At 36.8% G+C, this 27,865-nt stretch overlaps 1 long non-coding RNA gene and 1 gene segment (V, D, J or C); both read right to left on the bottom strand.

Moving 5' to 3' along the window:
- Positions 1-27,865, bottom strand: part of LOC127504263 (immunoglobulin lambda constant 7-like) — a gene marked incomplete at its 5' end in the record, with an annotated part of 338,360 nt that overhangs the window by 284,581 nt on the left and 25,914 nt on the right.
- On the bottom strand, positions 713-4,759 carry LOC127504318 (uncharacterized). Its single transcript, XR_007927344.1, has 4 exons — positions 4,353-4,759; positions 2,889-3,044; positions 1,534-1,937; positions 713-1,385 (listed from the first exon to the last, which is right to left on the bottom strand). It is a non-coding gene; the product is annotated as an uncharacterized LOC127504318 (long non-coding RNA).

Genomic DNA, 27,865 nt, shown 5'->3' with positions numbered 1-27,865 from the left:
TTTCCTCTGCTAAAGTCAATTGGGGGAAAAGTTAAGCTATATTAATGGGAAACTGGAGTGGAGATCTTCCCACTTTACCTGGAGGACTGCTTTGGAAAAGAGGAGGTTTCAAATATCTTGGTGTCTATCTGGGAAATGAAAGCTTCATAAAGAAAAATTGGGAAGGTCTATTTGAGAAAATAAAAGGTCAGTTGGAAAAATGGAAATGGTTACTCCCTCAAATGTCTTATAGAGGGCGTATTCTTGTTATTAATAATCTTGTGGCATCTTCATTATGGCATAAATTTGCTTGTGTAGACCCTCCAAATGGACTCCTTGTAAATATTCAAACACTGAAAAAATAAAAACCTTGGATCAACTTTAAAAAATTGAAGTAATCAATCACACAAAATATTTGACATTGACTCAAAGTAAATCATTTCATTTAGTTTAATCTGAAAAGTTTAAATCCATGCAACCACTTTTTAAAGGTTAATCAAAATAATTATTTTAGGTTGGAACAAACAATTTATTTTAAGTTAGAACAAACTAACAAAACTAATATGTATAGGTTAAAGTAAACGAATTATTTTAGGTTAGAACAAACTAATTATTTTAAGTTAAAACAAACTAATATTTATAGGTAATATTTATAGTAAATTAATTATTTTTAGGTTGTCTCAAATAAAAAAATAAATAAAAAAAAGTTGTCATTATTTGAAATGTATAATAAATCAAATTTAAAAAAAAAATACTTTTAAAACATTTTGATCAATGACTATCATAACACTTTCCTTTAGAACACATTTATATTTATTGTTCAATAAACTGACATTGAACATCTGTTACAAATATATGAATATTAACAGTCTGCTTCACACAAAAATACAAATTTGCTACAAAATAATCAAATCATCACTTGATGACATCACATTAGTAGTAATATTAAATTAGGAAGGTTTGTCCTGACAGAACACATTTCACCATAAAACAAATAAAATACAATTAAATGTTAAGACAGTATTGTATACCTGTTTATATACAAATGTATATGATGATGAACATTCTCTTTCAGCTGAAAACCAGAGACAAATCCTGGAACTGCTCCTCAGACAGTGAACAGTTTAACTCCTAAGACACTGACAGAGTTTCTGATACAGAGCTGTAAGCTCTACATTTAAATACAGCTAATTTATATGCAATATAGCAAGCTCCTGGCCCTCTCCATTGGTCTGAAAATCTAAACTCTTTCATACAAATCTGTGCATATGCTGAGAACACTGCAATCAGTCTCTCCAGTTGTCCATAACACTTGGCCTACTTTGGCCTTTGAGGCTGGTAGCCATCGAACTTGGGCAGCCACATTTGTAAATGCTGCTGTGAAAATGCAGCCTTGTAAGTGCAACCTCTTACAAAAGGATCCAAAGTCTTGAAAGTAATTTCTAAACATTTCAGAAAACTCTGCCTACTTCGGCCTTTGAGGCTGGTAGCCATCGAACTTGGGCAGCCACATTTGTAAATGCTGCCGTGAAAATGCAGCCTTGTAAGTGCAACCTCTTACAAAAGGATCCAAAGTTTTGGCTGTAAATCACCATAAAATTCAACCACAAATGGAAAATAAAATCAAACAAGTCTGTGCAATTCAGCTCTGCCTACTCTGTGCTGTACAGCTGGGTGGTCAGTCTAGTGACTTTTGGGGTCATCTTTTTTCCATCAAGCTCCATCAGGACCTTTTGCACAAATTCAAAGGTGAACTGCAGCCTTTTCGGATATTTTAGGTTAAGTGTGTATATGAGCCCAAAGACCATGGCAAAAGCGGTTGCAACTGAGGGCAACTGGTTCAGGACCTCTGTTCCTTCAATGACAATTTTAATGTCTTTTGGTGGATGGAGAGGATCCTCTTTCCCAGTGATAAAGATCGCCATGGTTGCCTGCTCCAGTTCTTCAACCTCATTTTCCTGCATAAAAAAGAAAGAGACAATAAGTACGTTATAGTTTCAGAAATCTCCCGATTTCATGTTAGATCATAATGTGCCAAGCTCTTATACACTCTAAACTGAACTTGAATAGGCGTGTGACGAGTGAGAGCTGTGAGAGTGAAGCGAGGCCGGTGAGTAATTGATCAGCGCCAGCTGTGCGTCACACCGGTCTCGGATCTCTCATAGAGGAGTGACGGGAGAATAAAAGGAGGAGTGATGACAGTGAAGGACGAGAGAGGACCAGGCCTGGATATTACGTTGCGTTTTAGTTACGTTTTATTATGTGTGTGCATGGCAGTCATCCATGAGGGGCTGCCGCTTTTACTTTCTGTTTGTTTATTTATTGATTAAAGTCTTTTAAATGTTCGCCGGTTCCCACCTCCTTCTTCCCATATCTATGAACTGTGTTACAAGGCGCAAATCAAACGAATCAGATGTTTATGACAAGGGGTGTGACAAAATTAAAAGTGACGAGATCTCTCGTCTGGTTAAAAGATGTCTCATGAGATTCACGCAATTCAAATTTTTTCACATGCTGTCACGTGACACATCAAATTATCTCACACAGTAAATAAAACAAATGTATAACTGATAACGTGCACTCGCAGAGTGAATCAACTCTGCCCAGCTGATGCAACACCAGCGTACGCTGTGATATAAAAACTGGAATGCTATAGCTCTGTTTGAGACTGTGAGCTGCAGTTATAACTGAATTAAAATATATTAAATTTATCATTGAGGTATAAAGGTGCCCCAATCACATTTAAAGAGGTTACTTCCCCAAAGACACAAAGAGGAGGCAAGACTAAATCATGGCTGCATGTGTGCTGCTGACCCGGCAAGAGTTGATTTACAAAAGTTGATCAATAGGAGAAACATATCAACTATTCAGCCATGGATCCCACTGATACACAACTTATTCATAGATACCTCATCTAAAACCTGCAAGGTCCTGGTGGTCTTCTCTTTCACAACTCCTCCCTTGCTCCTGATGACCTCCAACAGTTTGGTGGAGTGCTTGTCCAACTGCACCAAGAACTTTGTCTCCAAGGGAACTGTTGTAATTCGCAAGAACTCGGCATTGATCTAAAAAGTAGAGCATACAGAAATAAGTTTAATAATAATAATAATTATAATAATTAATTATAATATTTATAATTAATTAATAATATAATATAATATATATAAAATATTTATATTCATATAATTATAATAATTTAATAATTATTATTATTTTAATATAAGTAATAAAAATATTAGAAGAAAAATACTTTAAAGTTGTCATTAATGGACCATAATTATTGCACAAATAGTATTTAGTACCAAAAGATCAATATTTTTTCAATAAATTTTATTTAACTAAAATATAGAACATTTATTTAATTGAAAAATAGATAGTATGGTCACATTTGACCACCAATGAGTATGAGTGTGACCAATTAGTAAGGAATACCTGAGGGTTAAATACAAGAAAAACATTAACATTAATGTTAACAATGTTGCATCTCCATCACTGTCCATAATAAAATGATACTGTAAATGTGGTTGACGTAATAATCAATGCACACTATGCTGTACTGTTTACCAAAAATTGCTGTAAATACCTGTATAGTGAAGCTGTTGTCTATTCAAATGTATTGACAGTGCTGGCTTGTTTAGAGCTATTCAGACAGAGCTCCATGAACCACGTGACCGCGCGCGCCGCCGCGAGATGAAAGCATGTCGCAACTCTGTTTTTCAACATTAAGTGCGCCAAAACGGTATTTATTGTTTGAATTTCGTATTAAAACTTTTTTTAAAAAATGTAAAAGCTTATACTTCATATCAAAAACGGGTTTGGCAATTTGGCGTGAGATTTACTTGGGCAGAGTGATGCCGTGTAACAGAGCCTGAAAGCGCGTGTCTCACGCCAAATGCGTGAGAGTTGGCAACCCTGACTGATATCTTCACTAGCTAGCTTTAAAACGGAGCCCGCAGAGCTCTTAAAAGACAGTAATCTCGACAAATAAACATTTTGTAGGCTCTTCGCGCCACTGTTAACTATTAAAAACACTCAGCAGAACAAATGCATTTGAATTAACATTACCCGTAACGTTAATTAACTTACACGTGGTAACTTTAGCTAACGTCAATGCCCCCACAAAATGCATTTAGAAATAATAGTTTGCATTTATTAGCCAGTTAACTAGCGACCTGTGATAGCATTACTCACCCACGACCAGAGGGCGGCTAACGTAACTTAACGTTGTAGTTTGAATGAAGAATGCTAACGTTTCTAGTACTATCTTATAATTTACATGCTATCAAGCGTGAGCGCTGAAATTACGGCCAGAGTCAAGGCCAGTCAGGTATACTTGGGAAAAAAACGTTAACGATAGACAAAATTTATCTTACCTGTATCAATGTTGCTCGTAGTTCTGTGTCGCAGCCTGGCTGGAGGGGTCTGACGTCTGTTGAAGTATACCGTCACGGCCGCCGCTCAACAGATCGTGTGTTGTGTTCTTCACAGACAGTTCAACTGTGACGGACGGTTTTTTTTTTTTTTTTTTGAATCAGAGAGCGGGAACTCCAACTCAACAATGCGCATGTGCAAATCATGCTTAATCTAATAAAAATGCTCTGATCAAATTAATAAATTCAGTTTAATGTCCCGCTGCCAATTTATATTGTATCAATGTAAAACAATGGATTCAACCATAAATATAAACTAAAATGTTTACTTTAAATGAAAAAAAATAATAATAATTTTAAGCTATTTCAACGAGAAAATACACATTAAACGAACAACAGCAATGTTAGACTTTTTTCAGTGAAGAGAACTGGTGAACTTGTTTTGGGACAATTATCATTGGACTCCTCAAAGCATTCTGTTTTTGCCCAAGGAGGAAGGAGGGCAAGGATTAGTAAATCTCGCAAGCAGAAGAGCCACTTACCGTCTCCAATATATACAGAAACTTTTAATGGGACCTTACTCACTTGTGTGGAGGCCATTGGCATTAAGCATTTTGAGAAGAGTGGGTAATATGGAAATGGACTTAACATTGTTTTTAATGGATCATAAAAGATTGAATTTTACTGGAATTCCTGCTTTTTATCAAAGCATGTTTAAAGTGTGGGGTCTTTTTAAACATCAGTGGGTGGAACCAGCAACTTCTCTTTATTGGTTGTTTGAAGAACCACTTATTTTTGGAGCTCGGTTTGATGTTTCTGGAGAAGATTTTCCTGGTCTAATAGATTTATTATGTTGTAAAAAGATTTTTAAGTTAAAAAACAACTGAATCAGGATATAATTTTCAGAGACCTGAACAAGTTGCTACCCTTTTAGGGATTCGATCAATACGGTTTGCTAAGAAGTTTCTTGATAAATTGACTATGATTTTAACTGTTGAGGAGAAGATACTTTTAGAAGAGTTTGGTGCAGGGACTTTAATCCCTGACAGTAAAGATCTTTTCCCAGATATTGAAATTTCCCCTGCTATAGATGGGTCTTGTTTTACTAGCCCCTTAAAATTGGGAAATAATGAGCATATTGACTTTTGCACAGTAGAAGGGAAAATGCTGTATAAATGCATTGTGAAAGTTATTCGTCAGCAAAATTTAAGTATTGAAACAGATACAGTATGGAGAGAAAAAATAGGGATTGATTCTGAAACTAAGCCTGTTTGGAGAGCAATCTACAAACCACCATTAACAAAAAAACTTGGTGATTTACAATGGCGAATTTTACATGGAGCTATTGCTATAAATTCTTTTGTATCTATTTTAAACCCCACTGTAAGTGACAAATGTCCTTTCTGTCTGGAACAAGAGACCATATTTCATTGTTTTATGGACTGTAATAGACTTAACCCTCTTTTTGACTTGTTAAACATTATTTTTGATTTTTTTTTTTATATTTGTTTTACAAAACAAGATTTTATTCTTGGTTTTTTTTTTTTTATAGTCCAAAGCAAAAGTCAAAATGTCATGTTATTAATTTTCTTGTGGGACAAGCAAAATATGCTGTCTATATTACCAGGAGAAATAAGATAGAAAAGAAGTCAGGACAAGATGTCGTATTACTTTTTAAAAATATGGTAAAATCAAGAATACTTATTGATTTTAATTTTCATAAATTGAGTACGATAAATGTTTTTAGTGCGGTGTTGTAATGTTCTTTGTTCAGTTGTCAATGAAGAAATGGTATTCATAAGAGAGTTGATGTAAATTTTATTTATTTATTTATATTTATTTATTTTTTGTGTGTAGGTGTGTAAATATTTGAAGAACAATTGTAATAAAGTGATTGTAAAAATAAAAAAAAATCTCTCTCTCTCTCTCTCTCTCTCTCCCCTCCCTGTGTGTGTGTGTGTGTGTGTGTGTGTGTGTATTACAATCTTGATTAATGGTCTTTAACCCTTTTACTGATTACCCATTTATTGATGAACTTATACAAATTTTGAACTGCAAATGGTAACTTCACACTTCACACTCTTTTGAAATTGAACCATGACACTATATCACTATTCGGACAGGACTAGTTTTCTAAATGTTGTTTGAGTTACAATTATAATTTGTAATATTTTGGTTTGAATGTGGATTTCTCTCTCTCTGTCTCTGTGTGTGCGCGCATGTGCGAGTGTGGTGGGAAGAGTGGAGCGTTGGTTAGAGTGAGCGTGAAAAACTGTTCTTTTTTCAGCTTTTTCTTCTTTTTTCCCCCTTTTTGGCAAACTTATTTATAATCTAGGAAGGGCTTTTGTAATTTAAGCCGCTCGCGGCTTTTTTCGCGTGACGGTATGGCGCCTGAATCTGTGCAGGTAAACCCTCATCTACCGATGCGAAATGGGTGCAGGTGTGTGCCCGAGACCGGCGTATGAACCTTTTATTTCAAATGACGTGATTACTAAAGAGTTGACGCGATATGGAAAAATTGCAAGCCGTTATGATTCCGTTAGGATGTAAAAACACGGCATTGAAACACGTTCTTTCTTTCAGACGGCAAGTTTTGATGTTTCTCACTTCCCCTGAGCGCACGTTAGAGATCTCATTTCGCGTGAGTCATGGAGAAAATTCATATGCTGTATGCAAGTATCGACAATCTTAAATGCTTTGAATGTGGAAATTTAGGCCACAAACGTTTCTCTTGCCCGAATAAGAAAGTGGATGATGAACAGCGTTTGCCTGTCGATACAACGCAGAGCGGATCGTCCAAAGACAACGATACTGACAATGAAATTACGATTCGACAAAATCAAGCGACAGAGAAGAAAAGGCCTTCTGAAGGAGTCATCGGGCACAATGAGCTGAGTGAAAGCGATGCTGATGCTGAGGGTGAGCAAGCTGGATGTAGTTATGCAGTTGTCAGACATTTAAGTAAGGAAGTTGAAAATGTGGTTAATAATGAGAATGTGACTCAGACAGATGTACAAGCAGTAGAGGAAGGCTCAGTCGATGAGTTGGATGGAATGTCTCAATGTACTGATGATAGCATGAAAGATGATGAACAAAGGTTTGAAGGAGCAGAGATGCCAAAAGTGATGAAAGAAGACTTGTATACTGTGGCTCAAATCAGTGAATTTCTTGATGAAACGAAGGGTAGAAAAGTTGAAGTGAGTGATTTCTTTCCGGACTTGGACAAGTTTATAGCATCTGTTATGTGGGCAAGGAGACATAGTAGTCATGAAGAGCTCTCACAGCAGAAGCGTTTTAGACTAAAGAAACACATTACTGCAATCCGACAAGAAAAGTTAGGCCAAAGAGGGGGGAAAAATCCAACTAATCAATATGAATAATATGATTTTCTTCTTGTCTGCTTTCTTTTTTATCTCTCTTCTTCTCATGGAGACTTTACGGGTGGGATCCTTGAATGTTAATGGGATGAGGGATAGGGGGAAGGCAGAAACGGTCATAGAATTTATCAGGTTGAAAAATTTAAATGTGATTTTCTTACAAGAAACTCATAGTGATTTGAGTAATGAAGTTGACTGGAGGCTGTGGTGGGGCAATGAGTGTGCTCTTACTCATGGCACTAACTTGAGTGCAGGAGTTGCAATTCTTTTCTCTCCAACCACTAAAGTTAAAATCTTGTCTAAAAAAGAAATTGAGCCGGGACGGTTATTGGCAGTTAGAGCTGATATTAATGGTCTGATTTTTGTATTTGTTAATATTTATGCACGTAATAATGCATCTGATAGGATAAATACGTTTAATAAGTTGAATGTATTTTTAAAACTACAGCAGGTTAATGATTTGATAATTTTAGGAGGAGATTGGAACTGTACACTTGATCCTTCTTTTGATAGAAATGGAGAAGAACCTAATTTTTAATCACCTACTGTTTTAACTAAAATTATTGAAACTTTTAATTTTACAGATATTTGGAGAGAAAATAATCCCTTGGTAAAACAATATACTTGGGTAAAGGTAAATGAGAGTAGAATTTCAGCTGCACGTTTAGACAGATTGTATTTATCAAACAATATGAAAAATAGAGTTGTACATACAGCTATTGTCCCCACTCATTTTACTGATCACAAGCTTATTACGGTTGACTGCACATTGATATCTAGAAGAAATAAGAGTTCCTATTGGCATTTTAATGTCAAGTTACTGCAAGACAAAAGTTTTTGTGAATCTTAAGTATTTTTTGGGAAACTTGGAAAAGTGAAAAAAGCAGATATGAGAATGTAATTCTTTGGTGGGAAATTGGTAAAGCACATATAAGGGAATTTTGTCAACAATATACATCTTATTCAACTTTGAGTTTGAAACGGACTTTGGAGTGGATTGAGAAAGAAATTTTAGTCATTGAAGAAAAAATGGTGAGAGATCCTACTGCTAATATACAAGAGTGGTCTGATAAGAAATTAAAGTTGAGTTTGATTCTAAATGAGAGAGTGAAAGGTGCTCTTGTGAGGAGCAGGTTTTTATCAATGAAAGATATGGATGGTCCTACTTCTTTTTTTTTTTTTTTTTTTTTTTTTAACTTGGAACATAAGTGTACAAGAAAGAAAAATGTATATTTTGAAAAACAGTCATGGTCGCGATACAAGCGATCCTGTAGAAATGCGAAGATTGGCAGTGGACTTTTATTCTAAGTTATATTCTGCTGAGAACACAGATGAGAGGAGCCAAAATGAACTTTTGCAAAATCTTCTCTGTTTAACTGCTGAAGATAAACAAATTTTGGATACAGAACTTTCCTTTGGGGAATTAAGCGCTGCAGTACTAAGACTTGCTTCAGGTCGCACCCCAGGTATAGATGGACTTCCTGGCGAGTATTACAAGCACTTTTGGACTTTAATTGGAGCTGATTTCTATGAAGTACTACAAGAAGTTTTTCGTATTGGTTTGATGCCTAAAAGTTGTCAACGAGCAGTTTTAACACTACTTCCCAAGAAAGGTGATCTTACCTTAATAAAGAATTGGAGACCAGTTGCAGTTCTATGTTCTGAATATAAACTAATATCAAAGTGTTTGGCTAACAGGTTAAACAAAATATTGCATAAAATTATACACAAAGATCAATCCTATTGTATAAAAAATAATTGTATCAATATAATGCCATATGTATGATAAAAATGGCGGGTGAACTGAGTGTTCCTGTTAAAGTACAGAGGGGCATAAGACAGGGATGCCCACTCTCAGGTCAACTGTATAGTTTAGTCATTGAACCTCTTCTCTGTAAAATAAGAGAAAAGCTAACTGGATTACAGACAAATGTCTTAAATTGTTATGATTGTATAAAAGTCTCGGCATATGCTGATGATATCACTGTTGTTTTAAGAAATGAAAATGATGTTCAGGTTTTAACAGATATTTTAGAGAGTTATGGGAAAGCTTCATCTGCCAAAGTAAATTGGGATAAAAGTGATGCCCTGTGGTGTGGTTTGGATTATAATAGTCCAACACTTCCAGGTAGATTACAGTGGGGAAGATCTGGGTTAAAGTACTTGGGGATATTTTTAGGAAGAGAGGATTATAAGAGAAAGAATTGGGAGGACCTGATGGAAAAGGTGTCTGCTAGGTTGTCTCGCTGGCATTAGCTGCTCCCCCAGCTATCATACAGGGGAACAGTTTTGGTCTGCAACAACCTTGTAGCCTCATCCTTATGGCACAAAATGACTGTCTTAGAACCCCCTGAGGAATTGGTGGAAAGTATTCAAAAACTTATAGTGACTTTTTTTAGGTCTGGGCAGCATTGGCTAAGAGCACCTGTGTTATATCTACCTAGACAAGAAGGAGGCCAAGGATTGGTGGACATTAAAAGTAGAATAAAGACTTTTAGACTTCAGACAGCAAAAAGATTACTTTATGGAAAAGATGTGAGCTGGGCTGGAATAGCTTGTGCCCTCCTAAGAAAAGGAGGAAGTATGGGATTAGACCGACATCTTTTTCTTATGGACACTCAAGGAGTTGATTTGTCTGCATTGACACCTTTCTATCGGTCCATGTTGAAAGCCTGGAAAATTCTAAGAACATCAAGGAATCTTAAGGATGTGAAAGGTTTGTGGATGAGAGAAGAATCCCTGTTGCACAATCCTATTGTGGATGTAGAAATTTTGAAGTCAGCATCAATGAGGACTGCTTTAAGGAATGCTGGAATTACAAAGATTGGACACTTAATGACAACGGGTGGATGGATGTCTGCTGAGGTGCTGGCTGCTGGGCTTGGTGTGAGGTCGGTTCGTTTGGCACAGAGACTGTTGAGTGAGCTTCTTGGGTATTTATCCATGGATTCTAAACATGTTTTGGAAACAACTAATGAAGATACAGAAATTATTTTCCCGGAGTTAAAAATTGTACCTGCCTTTGGTGATTTTCAAGAAAGGGAAGGGACTTTGCTTACCTTCAGGACTCCTGAACTAGAATTTTTCAGTGAAACCGGGGAAAAAAGCACTGTATGTCACCTGTTTCAAAGTTTTACATATGAACTCTTTAGAGGGACTAAAAGAATCTAAATGGCAAGAGGATTTTGGATCAGGAGTTTCCTCTAAAGGTAGCTGGAGGACCTTGTACAAGGCGCCCATTGAGAAAAGGTCCGGGGACCTTCAGTGGAGAATTGTGCATGGTTTAATAGCTACAAACAGACACAGAGCGCACCTTGATCCACAGGTAGAGGAGGGGTGTCTTTTTTTGTGGGCAAATAGAAACTGTTTTTCATTTATTTTTTTTACTGTGGTAGAATTGAAACTTTGCTATCTCAATTAGAAGAATGGTGTAGAATTTTAGGAGAAGTGTTCTCACCTATACTTTATATTTATGGGCCGAAGTATAACAAAAACAGGAAGCAGATCCATGTGATGCTTAATTTCTTGTTTGGGCAGGCCAAAATGGCAATCTGGCTATCACGCAAAAGTAAACAAAATGGTATGTGATCAAATGATGCAGTGTTAATTTTAAAGGGTCTAATAAAATCAAGGTTAAAGGTAGAATATGCTTATTTTCAACTGGTCAAAGATATGGAGACTTTTAATTGTATTTGGGGAGTAAATGAATGTTTATGTGGAATTGACAGTGATGGCTCTCTAGAAATTTATATCTGAGTTTTTATGTATGTATTTATTTATTTATTTATTTATTTATTGGTTGGGATTGATATGTATTCATTATTTGCGATGTAATGATGGTATGTTTTTGTATTTTTTTTTATGTAATTGTGTGATCTTTAGGAAGGAATTGTAAATTAAAGGATTGTTAAAGTCTCTCTCTCTCTCTCTCTCTCTCTCTCTCTCTCTGCGCATGCGTGGGCGTTTGTGGAGCGTGTGAGAGCTTAGTGAGTGTGAGCGCGTGTATTTGCTTTTTTGTGTTTCCTTTCTTTTTTTCCTTTCTTTTTTTTACTTCTAAGTTTGTTTATTTGATTTAGTATTTATCTTGTGTGTGTGTGTGTGTTTTGTTCGTGCTGCCTGCTTTCTTAGAAAGCATGGCAGCTCAGGGTGGGAATGGGCTTGATTTCCTCACATGGTGTCACAGAGTTAAAATAGTATCCGTGGCGAGTGTGGAGGCTTGCTGTCTGGGTGTAGGAGTTGTTGTTGGCCATCAAAACATTCTCTCTGCATCCAGAATGAATAACGCGACCGTGATTTTTTTGAATACGGTGGAAAGAGCAAACGAGGTGGTTGCGCAAGGAATAATCATTGATGAAATACTTACACCTGTTTTGCCTCTGAAGTTACCATCAAAGAAAGTCACAATATCGAATATCCCTCCATTCCTTAGTGATGATATTTTGACACAAGCGCTTTCACGTTATGGAAAGTTGGTTTCGCCGATCAAAAAGATTGCGATCGGGTGCGAGTCTCCTTTCTTGAAACATATTGTTTCATTTAGGAGATTCGCTTTCATGATTATTAAAGACGAGGCTGAACTGGACTTAGCACTAAATTTCCGTGTGGATGATTTTGAATACGTAGTGTTTGTAACTACTGACAAAATGAAATGCTTTGGATGTGGTAAATCGGGCCACTTAATCCGTTCATGCCCTGACAAGAGTAACACAGCTGGAGGTAGTAAGGATAGTGCTGCAAATGAGGAAGACAGGCCTACTGTAAAACCGTCTGAGGTCGGTCCGGCCGAAGCAGTGCCGACCGCGGATAAACCTGCTGGGGAAGGAACATCTGTCTTGGGGCCTGTGGAAGCTGGATCGACCTCAACGGAATCAATGAATGAAGGTAGGGATACTTCAGAAACTTCTCCAAATGCAGAAACTGGATTGTTGAACAGTGATGTAGAAAACGTGAGGGAAGAAGATGTGTCTGAGTTAGAAATAGAGAATAAGATGTTCAAAGTGCCGACAAAAAGGAAAAATGTGGAAAAGAGCAGTAGTGCAAAGTGTTTTAAAAAAGGAGATGTGTTTGAAGAGCAGAAAGAGTCAGAAAGTGAAATGTCTGATTCAAGTATAGTGTTGTCGCAGGCTGAAGGTATAAGCAGAAGCTATGATGTTGATGTTATAAAACGTTTTCTTAGTATCACAAAAAACAAAAGAGGTGTGATTGTAAAGGAATATTTCCCTGATCTAAAACAGTTTTATGACAAAGCCAAAAGTCTAATAGTAGAAGGGTGCCTTTCAAACAAGGAAGTTTACCGTCTGAAAAAGATTGTGAGGAAAGTTGGTCTGGATTTAAATGAAAATGAGGATTAAGAACATTAGTAATTTGGGTTTGCTTGTGTTTTTTTGGTTGTTCATTTATTTCAGTATGGCTGAAGTGCAGATTGCCTCCTTGAATGTTAATGGTGCTAGAGATTATAGAAAAAGAGCTGAGCTGTATGAAATAATTAAGCAGAAAAAAAATAGATGTTACTTTGATTCAAGAAACGCATAGTGATGTGAATAATGTTAATGATTGGATGAAGGAATGGGAAGGGTTATTTTTTTTTAGCCACAACACCACATTAAGTGGAGGAGTAGCAATTTTGTTTGCAAAAACCTTTAATCCCATCTCGTACCAAGTTGAGGAGTTTTTGAAGGGTAGACTTTTAAAAGTGAGAGCACAAGTGGAGAATCATAATTTTGTTTTTATTTGTGTGTATGTCCCCAACTCAACCATTGATAGGATGTTGTTTTTAGATACACTATGTTCTGTTTTACAAGATGTTTCTAATGAGTATTTATTTTTGGGAGGTGATTTTAATTGTACAGTGAGTAATTGTGACAGAAATCATATTAAACCCCATATGCCTTCAAGAAAACGTCTCATTCAAATAATTAATAAGCATGAGATACTTGATGTATGGAGGTTTTTTCATGAGGATAAAAGACAATATACTTGGTCACATGCACATGATAATGTTTTATCTCTGGCAAGATTAGATAGATTTTATGTGTTTAAGCATCATGCTGGTATTTTTAAAAACTGTTGTATTTTTCCTGTTGGTTTTTCAGACCATTGCATAGTACAGTGTTCCTTTTATTTTGAATTCTGTCAAGCCTAAAAGTGCTTATTGGCATTTTAATTTAACTTTGTTAGATAACAAGGATTTTATACGCACTTTTAAATTGTTTTGGGCTGATTACAGAACAAAAAAAGCATCTTTTCAATCAGTACAAAAATGGTGGGATTTTGGTAAGATACAGATTAAACAGTATTGTCAGCAGTATGCTCACAACAACACCAAAGTTTTAAATCAGTCAATGAAAGACTTAGAGACTGACATAATTAAGATACAAGAATTGGCGGAATTAACAAAACAACAAAGTTATTTGAAAATTCTTTCTAAAAAAAAAAGAATCAATTGGCAGAATTATTAGGGGTTACAACACAGGGGGCTTTGGTCCAATCAAGATTTGTAAGTCTTGACCAGATGGATGCACCTTCAAAGTTTTTTTTTTTTTTAATCTTGAAAGGAAAAATGGACAAAAAAGAATCATTCATGCTTTGCGATCTGAGGAAGGATTTCTGTTGTCCAACCCTGTAGCGATTAGAAGGAGGGCAATTGTTTTTTATGAGAAACTGTACAGAAGTGAATTAGGACCAGAAAATATCAGTGAGAGTGTCTTCAAGGATTTACCAAAGGTGTCTGATGAAGCTAATGCAGAGATTTCATGTGCGCTCAGCCTGGGAGAACTGCATAAGGCTGTCCAGAGCATGGAATCCGGAAAGGTGCCTGGAATCGATGGCATACCAATAGACTTCTATAAATGTTTTTGGGATGTTTTAGGAGAGGATCTCTTAGAAGTACTCAATGGTAGTTTGGATGAAGGTCTTCTACCTTTGAGTTGCCGGAGAGCAGTCCTAACCCTCCTTCCCAAAAAAGGAGACCTCACAGAGATCAAAAACTGGAGACCTGTTTCACTTCTGTGCAGTGACTATAAACTTCTTTCAAAGATTTTAGCAAACAGACTATCAAAAATTATGAATAAGGTGATCCATCCGGACCAAACCTACTGTGTCCCCAAAAGGTCAATTTTTGATAATATTTCCCTTATTAGGGATATTTATGATGTCTCTAAGTTATCAAATAGTGACATTGGATTGATTTCGCTAGACCAAGAAAAAGTATTCGACAGAGTTGAACACTTATACCTATGGGAAACGTTAAAAGCTTTTGGTTTTAGTAAAAGTTTTATAAATAAAATTAAAGTTTTGTACAGTAATGTTGAGAGCATACTCAAAATTAATGGTGGCTTATGCACTCCTTTTAAAGTTTTTAGAGGTGTGAGGCAGGGATGCCCGCTCTCTGGAATGTTATATTCATTAGCAATTGAACCTTTTTTAGAGCAATTAAGAAAAAGTGTACAAGGTTTTAATGTGCCAATTTTTGGAAAAAGTATAAGTCTTTCTGCATATGCTGATGATGTTTTAGTGTTTGTTAGTCAACAGAGTGATGTAGAGGTTTTAATGAGTGTACTTGATGATTTTAAAAAACTGTCTTCTGCTAAAATTAATTGGGAAAAAAGTGAAGCGCTACTAATAGGAGATTGGAAAAGAGGGTGTTTTTCCCTTCCTCCTGGTTTAGTATGGAAAAAAGGAGGTTTTAATTATTTGGGGGCGACTTGAGAAATGGAAGTGGTTAATCCCAAATATGTCATATAGAGGTCGGACCTTAGTTATAAATAATTTAATAGCTTCCTCTTTATGGCATAAATTAACCTGCATAGATACTCCTTTACGTCTGTTAGCAGAGATTCAAGCGATCTTAGTTGATTTTTTCTGGGATAAGTTACATTGGGTTCCACAGAGTATATTGTTTTTACCTAAAGAATTAGGAGGACAAGGATTGGTGCATCTTCAAAGTAGAACAGCAGCTTTCCGTTTACAATTTTTGCAAAGACTTCTTAGTGGTTCAATAAATTCAAGCTGGAAAGTAGTTGCATGTAAAATACTACAAAATCTTGGGAATTTGAAAATGGACAGGAATCTTTTTTTTATGGACTTGTCAAAACTGAACATCAATGGAATGCCTATTTTTTTTATCGGAATGTTTTTAAAGTGTGGAAAATGTTCAAAATACAAAGAGAAGGAGATTTTAAATCTCTTCACTGGCTCCTTGAAGAACCACCTATATATGGAGCACGCTTTGATTTAACACACAATGACTGTACAATTCCTGGACTCACTGAAACACTTGTGGCTTCCAAAATATGTACAATGGGGAGTCTAGTTAATTTGACAGGACCAGATTTTGAAAATATGGAAAGAGTTGCTGTGAGTCTGAAGATTAAGTCAAGACGATTTGTTTTTCATTTATTAGAAAAATGGAAAAAAAGACTCCTGATGAACTGAAACTTTTATCAGACTACTGTGGAAGCAAAATTGTGCCTAAGACATCTCTTTCATTATCTGATTTTTTTCTTTTACCTGTTTTAGATGATGTTTCAGGAATGTTTCTAAGCTCTGGAAAATCCCTATGTCTTAATTTTTTTTTTTTTTTTTAAGTACTGGTAAATCTTTTTATAAAGCTTGTGTTCTTGTTTTTAACAAAAAAAAAAACACTCGATAAAAGGGTTGATACACCATGGCGTGATGTTTTAAAAATGTGTGATGATGATAAACCAGAATGGAGATCATTGTATAAGCCACCTTTAAGGAAAAGAGTTGGGGACATACAGTGGAGACTGTTACATGGTGCAATAGCAGTTAATGCTTTTATTTCAGTTTTGAATGTTCTGATGTTACTGCAGAATGCCCATTTTGTTTAAAGAGAGAAACTGTTTTTCATGCTTATATGGATTGTTTTAGACTGAAAAGCTTGTTTAGTTTATTACATAATTTATTTGATAGTTTTACTGAATCTTTTTCTATAGATGTATTTATTGTTTGTTTTAAACATGTTAGAAGAAAGAGGTTTATTTGTCAGTGTTTAAATTTTATTATAGGTCAAGCAAAATTAGCAATTTATATGAGCAGAAAAAAACAAAATAGAACTGGGTGTAGATCAAGATATTAATACTCTGTTTTTAGCCACAGTAAAATCCAGAATACTTATTGATTTTCATTTTTATGCATCCATGGATGGCATTATCACTTTTCAAATGAAATGGTGTAAGAATGAGGCTCTATGCTTTATTATTGATGGAAAAATATATTTTTTCTCTTTTATTAATGTAAAAAAATTTTTTTTGTTTTGTTTTCCTTGTGGTACAAAAGGTAAATGTAAAACGGTAAATGTTGACTTGTTGAAAAAGTGTTTTATGTGAAAAATTGTAATAAAGTCTTTTTTCAAAATTCAAATTCTCTGTGTGTGTGTCTCTCTGTGTGTATGTGTGTGTGTGTGTGTGTGTGTGTTTGTGTGTGATCATATGGGCACCAACTGCTGCAATAAATGTGGTGTATTCAAATGACTTTGAATGAATGAATTTTAAATGCCTATTGCCCGCCGTGCACAGTTGCCCTGAAGCCACTGTGGTGGCGGTGCCACCGGGCTTGGGCCTGCCATCGCTGCTTGCAGCTATATTTATTATTAGGGCCAAAGCCCTGTAAAGGGCTGAAGGCCCTATTGTTAGTGCCCAAGCCACTAATGGTGCTGGGCCCTCTTGATCCCCTAAGGATTATTATTAGGGCCCGAGCACCGATGGTGTGAGGACCATATTGGAATTGCTCCGTTTATTATTATTATTATTATTATTATTATTATTATTCTCCAAAGTGAATCGCATTTTTGAGGGCCTGAACATGCTCGAAAACTCATGAAACTTTGCACACGCATCAGAAGTGGTGAGAATTTACGTCTGTTATGGGTTTCAGATTTGGGTGGGGCAAAATGGCTCGATAGCGCCACCTAATGAAGTGCTCCTCGCGCTACATTTCATGTAGATTTTGAAATTCGGTACACACGTTTAACAGCTCAATACCTACAAAAAAGTCTCTTGGAGCAAAATCTGAAACTGAACAGGAAGTCAGAAATTTTGAATTAACTTGCCATTTTTTGCCATTTCCAGACGTTGTACTTTTAATGAACTCCTCCTAGAGCTTTAATCGGATCAATGTCATATTTGGTCAGTCTAATCTAAAGGCCTTTGCGACATTAAATTGCGAAGATCTAGATTTTTCACTGAAGGGCGTGTCCGTGGTGGCCTGACAAAGTTCCATGTTTCGCCATGAAACAGGAAGTTCTTGTAACTTGGGTATACAATGTCAGATCAGCCCCAAACTTCACATGTTTTATTAGAGTAGTGACCTGAAGACATGTTCATGACAATATACAGTTACAGTCATAGCGCCACCTGTGGGCAACAGGAAATGACATGTTTTACACTGTGATTAACTCCTCATAGAGATTTAACCAGATCAACATCATATGTTGTCAGTCTAATCTTAAGACTTTAGTGATGATAAATATCAAAGATCTTGAGTTTTCGTTGGAGGGTGTGTCCGTGGCAGCCTGACAAAGTCTGATGTTTCACCATGAAAGAGGAAGCTGTTGTAACTCAGGCATACTATGTCTGATGTGCCTCAAACTTCACAATATTCAGTTAGTCGTAGCGCCACCTGCTGGCAACAGGAAATTGCGTGCTTCACACTGTAATTCAATCCCAGGAACTCATTTCAATATGCCACGAAGTACCAAACATGCTAGAAACATGTTAAATCATGCAACACTTAGCTAAGTGCTAATGTATGCGATTAATGCCACGAAACAGGAAGTTGTTGTAACTCAGGCATACAATGTCCGATCTGCTCCAAACTTCACATGTTTGATAATAGTCCTGGCCTGATGACATCTACATTGCAATATTCAGTTATGGTCAAAGTGCCACCTGTTGGCAGTAGGACATGCATGTCGCCCACTTTTCAGTGTTTTCCTAACGCCAATGGGTGGCAGTTAGCCCAGGTGCGAGGGCCCTTTCATCGCTGCTTGCAGCTTTAATTATTATTATTATTATTAATTTTTTTTTTTTTTTTGCTTTTTGGGGGCCTTAACATGCTCAAAAACTCTTGAAAATTGGCACACACATTGGAATCTGCGGCCATTAGGACGCCGCAGAGGCTGGTACCCGGGCGTGGCAGGGGGGCTCGACAGCGCCCCCTTGAACAAAGTCCGAAAACTTGGTCCATATATCAAACACGCTTGCACGTATTAGTATGAAACTCAGTACACATATAGACCTCATCAGGGCTAACAACTTTCGTGCTCTAAGTTATACACCACCCCAACAGGAAGTCGACTATTATGGGTTGTTTGAAAAACGCATACTCCGGAATTTGATATACTCCTCCTAGGCAATTAATCCGATCACCACCAAACTCAGTCAGCATGAAGTCAAGACATTGAGGATGTAAAATTGCCAGTGGATTTTTGATATCTCGAACGCTTTGGCCGTGACAAGGCAACGAATTTATGGCGAGAAAAGGGAAAAAGGACAAGTGTTATAACTTATGCATACATTGATTGATTTTTATAAAACTTCAGCTGTGTGTTCGTTGTAGGAGTCCAATCACATAGATGTGACTATTGTGAGTCAAAGTTATAGTGCCACCAACTGGCAGTAGGAAGTGTCACTTTCAAAATGCTTTGAGATCACCTTCTTTTTTTTAACCCGATTTGCTTCAAACTTTATCACAATAATGTCAAAACATGGCAGATGTACCAAACTCTGTACACATATTGTTCTCATCAAGCCGGGCAATTTTCTATTATACGTTCATTAGCTCTGACCAACAGGAAGTCAGCTATTTTGGATTGAATGTGGATTTTTTTGAAAAAACAGGCTATGAATTTTATACTACTTCTCCTACAGAGTTTAATACAATCTACACCAAACTTTTTTAACTTGGTGCTAAGACATTGAAGTTGTTTGAGATATACAACATCTGTTTGCAATTAAACGGTTTGGCCGTGGCGAGGGAACGAATTTATGGCGAGAAAAGGGAAACAGAAAGAGTTATAACGTCTGCATACATTAATTGATTTTGATTAAACTTTGGGTGTGTGTTCGTTGTACAAGGCTCATCACATGGATGTGACTATTGTGAGTCAAAATTATAGCGCTGCCAACTGGCAGCAGGAAGTGTCACTTTCAACATACTTTGACATCACCTTATTTTTACCCAATTTGCTTCAAACTTCATCAGAATAATGTCAAAACATGGCAGATGTAGACCTTTGAAAAGAATCGTGATATCTCAAACACTGTTGCCTTGGCAACGCATCAAACTTTAATATTCGTTTTAGATTCTTTTTAGACTCTTAGCATGCTTCAAATTGCATGAAACTCGACACACATCAGGATTGTTATCTAGTAGACATGGGCAAAGCCTTAGAAACGGGTGGGGAGGAGGGGCTTTATAGCGCAACCTTAAAGTGCAGTAAATGTGGAGTGAATTTGACATAGTCCTTTGATGTTTAACCGTTTTAAATGCCTATTGCCCGCTGTGCACGGTTGCCCTGAAGCCACCGGGGTGGCGGTGCCACTGGGCTTGAGCCCGTCATCGCTGCTTGCAGCTATATTTATTTATTTATTTTTATTTTTTTTTTTTTTTTTTTTTTAGACTATTCGGGCACTTTTGGGGCCCTTACCATGCTCAAACTCATGAAACTTTGCACATACATCAGAACCTGCGGCCATCAGGGCCGGGCAGAAGCTGGTACCCAGGGTGTGGCAGGGGGGCTCGACAGCGCCACCTTGAATGGGCTTTGAAGACTTGGCCATATATCAAACACGCTTGCATGCATTAGTATGAAACTCGCTACACATATAGACCTTATCGGGCCTAACAACTTTCGTGCTCTAAGTTATACGCCAGCTCAACAGGAAGTCAGCTATTATGGGTTGTTTGAAAAATGCATGCTCTGGAATTTGATATACTTCTCCTAGGCGATTATTCCGATCACCACCAAACTCGGTCAGCATGAAGTCAAGACAGTGATGATGTAAAATTGCCAGCGGATTTTTGATATCTTGAACGGTTTGGCCGTGGCGAGGCAAGAAATTTATGGCGAGAAAAGGGAAACACGAAATGTGTTATAACTTATGCATACATTGATTGATTTTTTATGAAACTTCAGCTTTGTGTTTGTTGTAGGAGTCCGATCACATGGATGTGACTATTGTGAGTCAAAGTTATAGCGCCACCAACTGGCAGCAGGAAGTGTGTCACTTTCAAAATGCTTTGAGATCACCCTGTTTCACCCGATTTGCTTCAAACTTCATCGGAATAATGTCAAAACATGGCAGATGTAGACCAGTGAATGTATGTGTGATATCTTAAATATTGTTGCCATGGCAACAAGTCAAACTTTAATAATATTCTTGGGCATCTTTGAGGATCTTAACATGCTTCAAATTGCATGAAACTCAACACACACATCAATATTGTCATCCAGTAGACATGGGCAAAGCCTTAGAAACGGGAGGGGAGCAGGGGCTCTACAGCGCCACCTTTTGACAAAAGTGGGGGGGTTAGTTTAACCTACAGTCACCAAACTCGGTATACATATTGGTCTCATTAAACCAGACAACTTTCTAAATTACAGTCATTAGCTCCGACCAACAGGAAGTCAGCTATTTTGGTTTGAATATGGAATTTTTGAATAAACAAGGTCTGAAATTTTAACTACTCCTCTTAGGGGATTCATACAATTGCCACCAAACTTTCAGTGACACTTTTAATGGTTTAGAAAAATATATAATAAAATGGTTTAGAAAAATATGTAATAAAAACCTTAAGACAAATACTGGACTTAGATTAACACTGGACTTAGACTTAGAAAATTTTGAGCTGCAAAAGAAAACTTTGCACTCATTTCAAAGTGACCTATGACATACTATGACATGAAATTCATCTAATTTTAAATTATTTCATGGATGTGGCTGCTGTGGTTTGTGATCATAGGAGCATCAGCTGCTGCAGTAAATGTGGTGTAAATTTGACATAGTCCTTTTATGCTTAACTGTTTTAAATGCCCATTGCCCACCGTGCACAGTTGCCCTGAAGCCACCGTGGTGGCAGTGCCACCGGGCTTTGGCCTGTCATCGCTGCTTGCAGCTATATTTAGGGGCCAAGCACGAAGGTGCGTAGGCACCTATTGTATCCGTTGGCGTTTTTTTTTTTTATTATTATTATTAGGGGCCAAGCTCTGAAGGTGCGTAGGCACCTATTGTATCCATTGGTGTTCTTTTTTTTTTTTTTTTTTAATTAGGGGCCAAGCACCGAAGGTGCGTAGGCACCTATTGTATCCGTTGGCGTTCTTTTTTTTTTTTTTTTTTTTTTTTTTTTTTTGTTGTTGTTCTTCTTCTTCTTCTTCCGCTCATGAAGTCTATGGCAGCCCATAGAACCGCTTGCGGGAAAGTTGTGAAATTTGGCACACAGTTAGAGGACAGTCTGACCTTTGTCCATTGCAAATTTGGAGTCTCTAACTCAATCCCTCTAGTGCCACCAGCTGTCCAAAGTTGCACTCATGTTTGTGTTAATAACTTTTGACCGTAAGGGTTAGAAACAAAATTCTTTTTTCCTCTGATTCCTTGGGTCAAGACGAATCGCCCTATATTTGCGCCATATGACGTCATTTTCCGTCATGAAAATATTTCCGCCATTTTGAATTTTCTGAAAAACCTACTTTTTCGAACTCCTCCTAGGCCGTTACTCCGATTTTCACAAAAATTGAAGCAGATCATCTTCAGACCATGCCAACAAAAAGTTATTAAAAGCTTTTTGATTAACCCAACCGTTCTTGAATAACACGCAAATAAAATCAACGTGGAGCACTCCAAATTGGACTCAAGGTTGTATCTCCGAAATGCTTTATCATATTCAGACCAAACTTAGTACGTCATCACAAGCATGACTTGAGGTAACATGAATGTTCAGATGCTTTGCATCACAGAAATATGTTATATTTTAAAGTATATAATAGAATACCATTATTTTAAATTGTAATAATATTTCACAGTATTGCTGTTTTTTTCTGTATGTTTGATATACACCATGATGAGCTTGAGACATGATCACAGGTTTTTCACAGCCTACCTGACTGAAAGGCCTCATTAATATGCAGCTCATTAGAGGTTCTTTATGCGATTCTTTTGTCTTCTCAGGTGTAAATCACCCATTATTCATGATGATTCACACCTCCACGCATACTGTGTTTCTTGACAAAAAGTGTCTTACAAAAACTAAATCAATATATTGTTATAAATGAACGAGTATGCAGGATAATTTTTACATCATTTTGAAGCAAAAACTCTAGTCTACAACCTCCAATACCCAGAAGTCTTGTGAACACAGATTTAATATATATTTTTTGGCTTTATTTCAGTGACTTAAGTTTTTTGTTTTTTCAATAACCATGCATAAACGTTATTCCTTCAAAACAATAAACATGTACATACATGTTCCTTACATCATATTGTAGCCTAGTTTGTGCTGAATACAGTGTAATGACACTTTTGTCATTAATATGTTTTTGAACAACTGAAAAAAGCACAAATGTCAGGGCATGTCAAAACTTCTCCAGGGCCCCGAAAATCCTCAGACCCCAGAGGGTTAACCCCATGGAGTCTGAGGTATCGCCGGCGATACCGCCTCGGTTTTTTTCTTACCAGTGTGAAAGAGACTCAAAATACTCTGTCAATGTTGCACATACAATTAAGAGTTATACACCATTTTAATCGGTTGAATATCTTCTTTTATTTGTGTACACTCAGAGTAAAAACAAAATGTTGTGCTTTTTTTCAAAATAAAGAAAACTAACATGATGCGTGATCTGTCGTCTCCCTCTGAATGAAGTCCAATCTGATAGTTCTCAGAAAATGAACTGTAACTTAGTAAATACTAATCACAAAAAAATTAGACTTATGTCTAAAGAAACGTTGAAATGTCAGGTTTTAAATCATGTAAGTCAAATCGAAAACAAATATTCTCTGTTTATTTAATCTGTATGAAAAGAGAGCCATGTCAGAAGTCCGTGATTCAGCTCATTATCCGCTAATGCGGCCACGCCCACGGAGCGAGCGCTATTCAGACGCATATTCTGAGGCAATACATGTATACATCGTCTCAATCGTGTATTTATTGTCTTCAAAAGTCTTTTGCATAGCCATAGTTTGCGATCTCTGGAAGCCTCTTTTAGTTCGGTTAGTTCCTGGATTGTCACATGGCCTATTCTTCTTTAGGAGGCATTTGTGGACTAAAGGTGCACAGAGCGCCCTCCGGCTGCAAGTATGAATTGAAAACACAGTATCCAGCGCTCATAGTGATGACAATAAATATTGAATAAATATTACTCCTCTGTATAGAAAATTGACATAAACATATGAGAATCCATCAATATTTCTCCAAATGTGCATGCTTTTAAGCTAAACGGCTATATGAAATGCCATAGAGGTAACATAATTGTTCAGACACTTTGCATCACAGAAGTACATGATATTTTAAAGTATATAATAGAATACAACTATTTTAAATTGTAATAATATTTCACAGTATTGCTGTTTTCTCTGTATGTTTGATATACACCATGATGAGCTTGAGACATGATCACAGAGGGTTTTTTCACAGCCTACCTGACTGAAAGGCCTCATTATTATGCAAGTCATTAGAGCTCATTATGCGAATCTTTTGTCTTCTCAGCTGTAAATGACCCATTATTCATGATGATTCACACCTCCACACATACTGTGTTTCTTGACAAAAAGTGTCTTACAAAATTTAAATCTGTCTATTGTTTTATATGAAGGAGTAGGCAGGATAATTTTTACATAATTTTGAAGCAAAAACTCTAGTCTACAATCTCCAATACCCAGAAGTCTTGTGAACACATATATAATATTATTTTTTTGGCCTTATTTCAGTGACTTAAGTTTTTTGTTTTTTCAATAACCACGCATAAACGTTATTCCTTCAAAAACACAAACATGTACATACATGTTCCTCACATATTATGGTAGCCTAGTTTGTGCTGAATACAGTGTAATTACACTTTTGCCATTAATATGTTTATGAACAACTGAAAAAAGCACAAATGTCCGGGCATGTCAAAACTTCTCCAGGCCCCAAATCAGCCTTACACTCCAGAGGGTTAAACAGCCACTTTTATAATCATGTGAAATTTACTGAAACAGGGGTTTTTAAAAATTTAATTATATCAATAAATAATTAATTAAAAAATTCTAACTGTAATTGTAAAAAATAATAATTGTAACTCAAACGACATTTAGAAAACTAGTCCTGTCCGAATAGTGATATAGTGTTATGGTTCAGTTTCAAATGAGTGTGAAGTTCTCATTTGTAGTTCAAAATTTGTATAAGTTCATCAATAAATAAGTAACCAGTAAAAGGGTTAAAGACCACTAATCAAGATTGTAATACACACATAAACACCCCCCACCCCCACAACACACACACACACACACACACACACACACACCCAAGTGAACCTGAGGTAGTATTGGGGAGGAGAGAGAGAGAGAGAGAGAGAGAGAGAGAGAGAAGATCATTTTAAACCAAAAAAAACATCTAAATTGTGACAAAGTAGTCTTTGTGCAGGTATATTTAAACATTTATCAAACAGTATAAAATAAAAACTAAATCATTCTTCTGTCTATATAAACTATTGATCTAGTGCTTGATTTATCCAACCCTGTTTAAAAATAGGTATATGCTGCCCTCTAGTTGTTACTCTATGTATGATATTTATCCATTTTTCAATCAAATATAATTAATGTCTATTTTTAACTTTCACATGCTTTTTAAATTAAAAAAAAAAAACATAATAAAATGTGTTTATTTCAAACATTTGTATTATTCTATATATAAATTAATTGTGTATAGTGTTTTTTTATAGAAAATATGAGTCATTCCGTTTTCCTTTTCTTGACATTAATTCAATCTATCACCATGGCAACATCGTTCGAGATATCCATTATCCATTCTCAGTTTAACATCTTCAATATCATAGCACCATGGTAAAAAATGTTTGGTCTGAATCGAATAAACCCCCTAGAAGTAGTAGTTTAAAATTCAGAGCCTGTTTATTCAAAAAAATCCACATTCAAACCAAAATAGCTGACTTCCTGTTGGTCTGAGGTAATAACTGTAAATTAGAAAGTTGTCCGGCTTAATGAGAGCAACATGTGTGCCGAGTTTGGAGGTCAAAAGGTGGCGCTATAAAGGCCCTGCTCCCCGCCCGTTTCTACTGTTTTGCCCATGTCTACTGTATGGCACCGCTGGTGTGTGTCGAGTTTCATGCAATTTGAAGTATGCTAAGAGTCTCAAAAGCCTCCAAAACGAATATTAAAATTTGATGCGTTGCCATGACAACAGTGTTTAAAATATCAAAAATCCTGTCACAGGTCTACATCTGCTGTGTATTGACATTACACTGATGAAGTTTGAAGCACATCAGGTAAAAATAACAGAGTGATCTCAAAGCATTTTGAAAGTGACACACTTCCTGCTGCCAGTTGGTGGTGCTATAACTTTGACTCACAATAGTCACATCCATGTGATCAGACTCCTACAACCAACACACTGGTGAAGTTTCATAAAAATCAATGTATGCAGACGTTATAACACACTTCCTGATTCCCTTTTCTCGCCATAAATTCGGTGCCTCGCCACGGCCAAACTGTTTGAGATATCAAAAATCTGCTGGCAATTTTTCATCATCAATGTCTTGACTTCATGCTGACCAAGTTTGGTGGTGATTGGATTAATCACCTAGGAGGAGTATATCAAATTCCAGAGCATGCATTTTTCAAACAAACCATAATAGCTGACTTCCTGTTGAGCTGGCGTATAACTTAGAGCACGAAAGTTGTTAGGCCCGATGAGGTCTATATGTGTACCTATATGTGTATTTCATACTAATATGTGCAAACGCGTTTGATATATGGACCAAGTTTTCGGACCCCGTTCAAGAGGGTGCTGTTGAGCCCCCCTGCCACGCCCGGGTACCAGCTTCTGCCCGGCCCTGATGGCCGCGTATTCCGATGTGTGTGCAAAGTTTCAAGAGTTTTCGAACATGTTAAGGGCCCCAAAAGTGCCAAAAACATAGAGAAAAAAAAAATAAAAAAAAATAAATAATAATAATAATAATCCTAAAGAAAACAATAGGGCCTTCAGCCTTTGGCTTTGGCCCTAATAATAATCCTAAAGAAAACAATAGGGCCAAAGCAAAAGAACAATAGGGCCTTCAACCATTGGCTTTGGCCCTAAATATAGCTGCAAGCAGCGAAGGCGGGCCCAAGCCCGGTGGCACCGCCACTCCGGTGGCTTCAGGACTAATGTGCACAGCGGGCATTAGGAATTTAAAACGGTTAAACAGCAAAGGACTATGTCAAATTCACTCCACATTTACTGCACTATAAGGTGGTGCTATAGAGCCCCTCCTCCCCACCCGTTTCTAAGGCTTTGCCCATGTCTACTGGTTAACAATCCTGACGTGTGTTGCGTTTCATGCAATTTGAAGAACGCTAAAAGTCACAAAATCATCCAAAATGAATATCAAAGTTTGATGCGTTGCCAAGGCAACAATGCTTGAGATATCCCGATTCTTTTCAAAGGTCTACATCTGCCATGTTTTGACATTATTCTGATAAACTTTAAAGCAAATCGGGTAAAAATATGAGGGTGATCTCAAAGCATGTTGAAAGTGACACACTTCCTGCTGCCAGTTGGTGGCGCTATAACTTTGACTCACAATAGTCACATCCATGTGATCAGCCTTGTACAACGAACATAGAGCCGAAGTTTCATCAAAATCAATGTATGCGGAAGTTATAACACTTCCTGTTTCCGTTTTCTCGCCATAAATTTGTTGCCTCGCCATGGCCAAACCGTTTGAGATATCCAACATCCGTTTGCAATTTAACAACTTCAATATCTTAGCACCAAGTTAAAAAAGTTTGGTGTAAATTGTATAAAGCCTGTAGGTGTCACAGACACGCCAGGATCCACCATCACCCAATCACAGCGCACTCCCTCACCCAAATACTGATCACGCTCACCTGCACCTCATCATCATCCTCATCAGCGGCAGTATAAAGGACT

Source organism: Ctenopharyngodon idella, chromosome 2, assembly GCF_019924925.1.
Source record: "Ctenopharyngodon idella isolate HZGC_01 chromosome 2, HZGC01, whole genome shotgun sequence".
In the NCBI taxonomy this organism is placed as follows: Eukaryota; Metazoa; Chordata; class Actinopteri; order Cypriniformes; family Xenocyprididae; genus Ctenopharyngodon; species Ctenopharyngodon idella.
The sequence above is the reverse complement of the archived record's forward strand: the minus strand, read 5'-3'. Positions and strand labels throughout refer to the sequence as shown.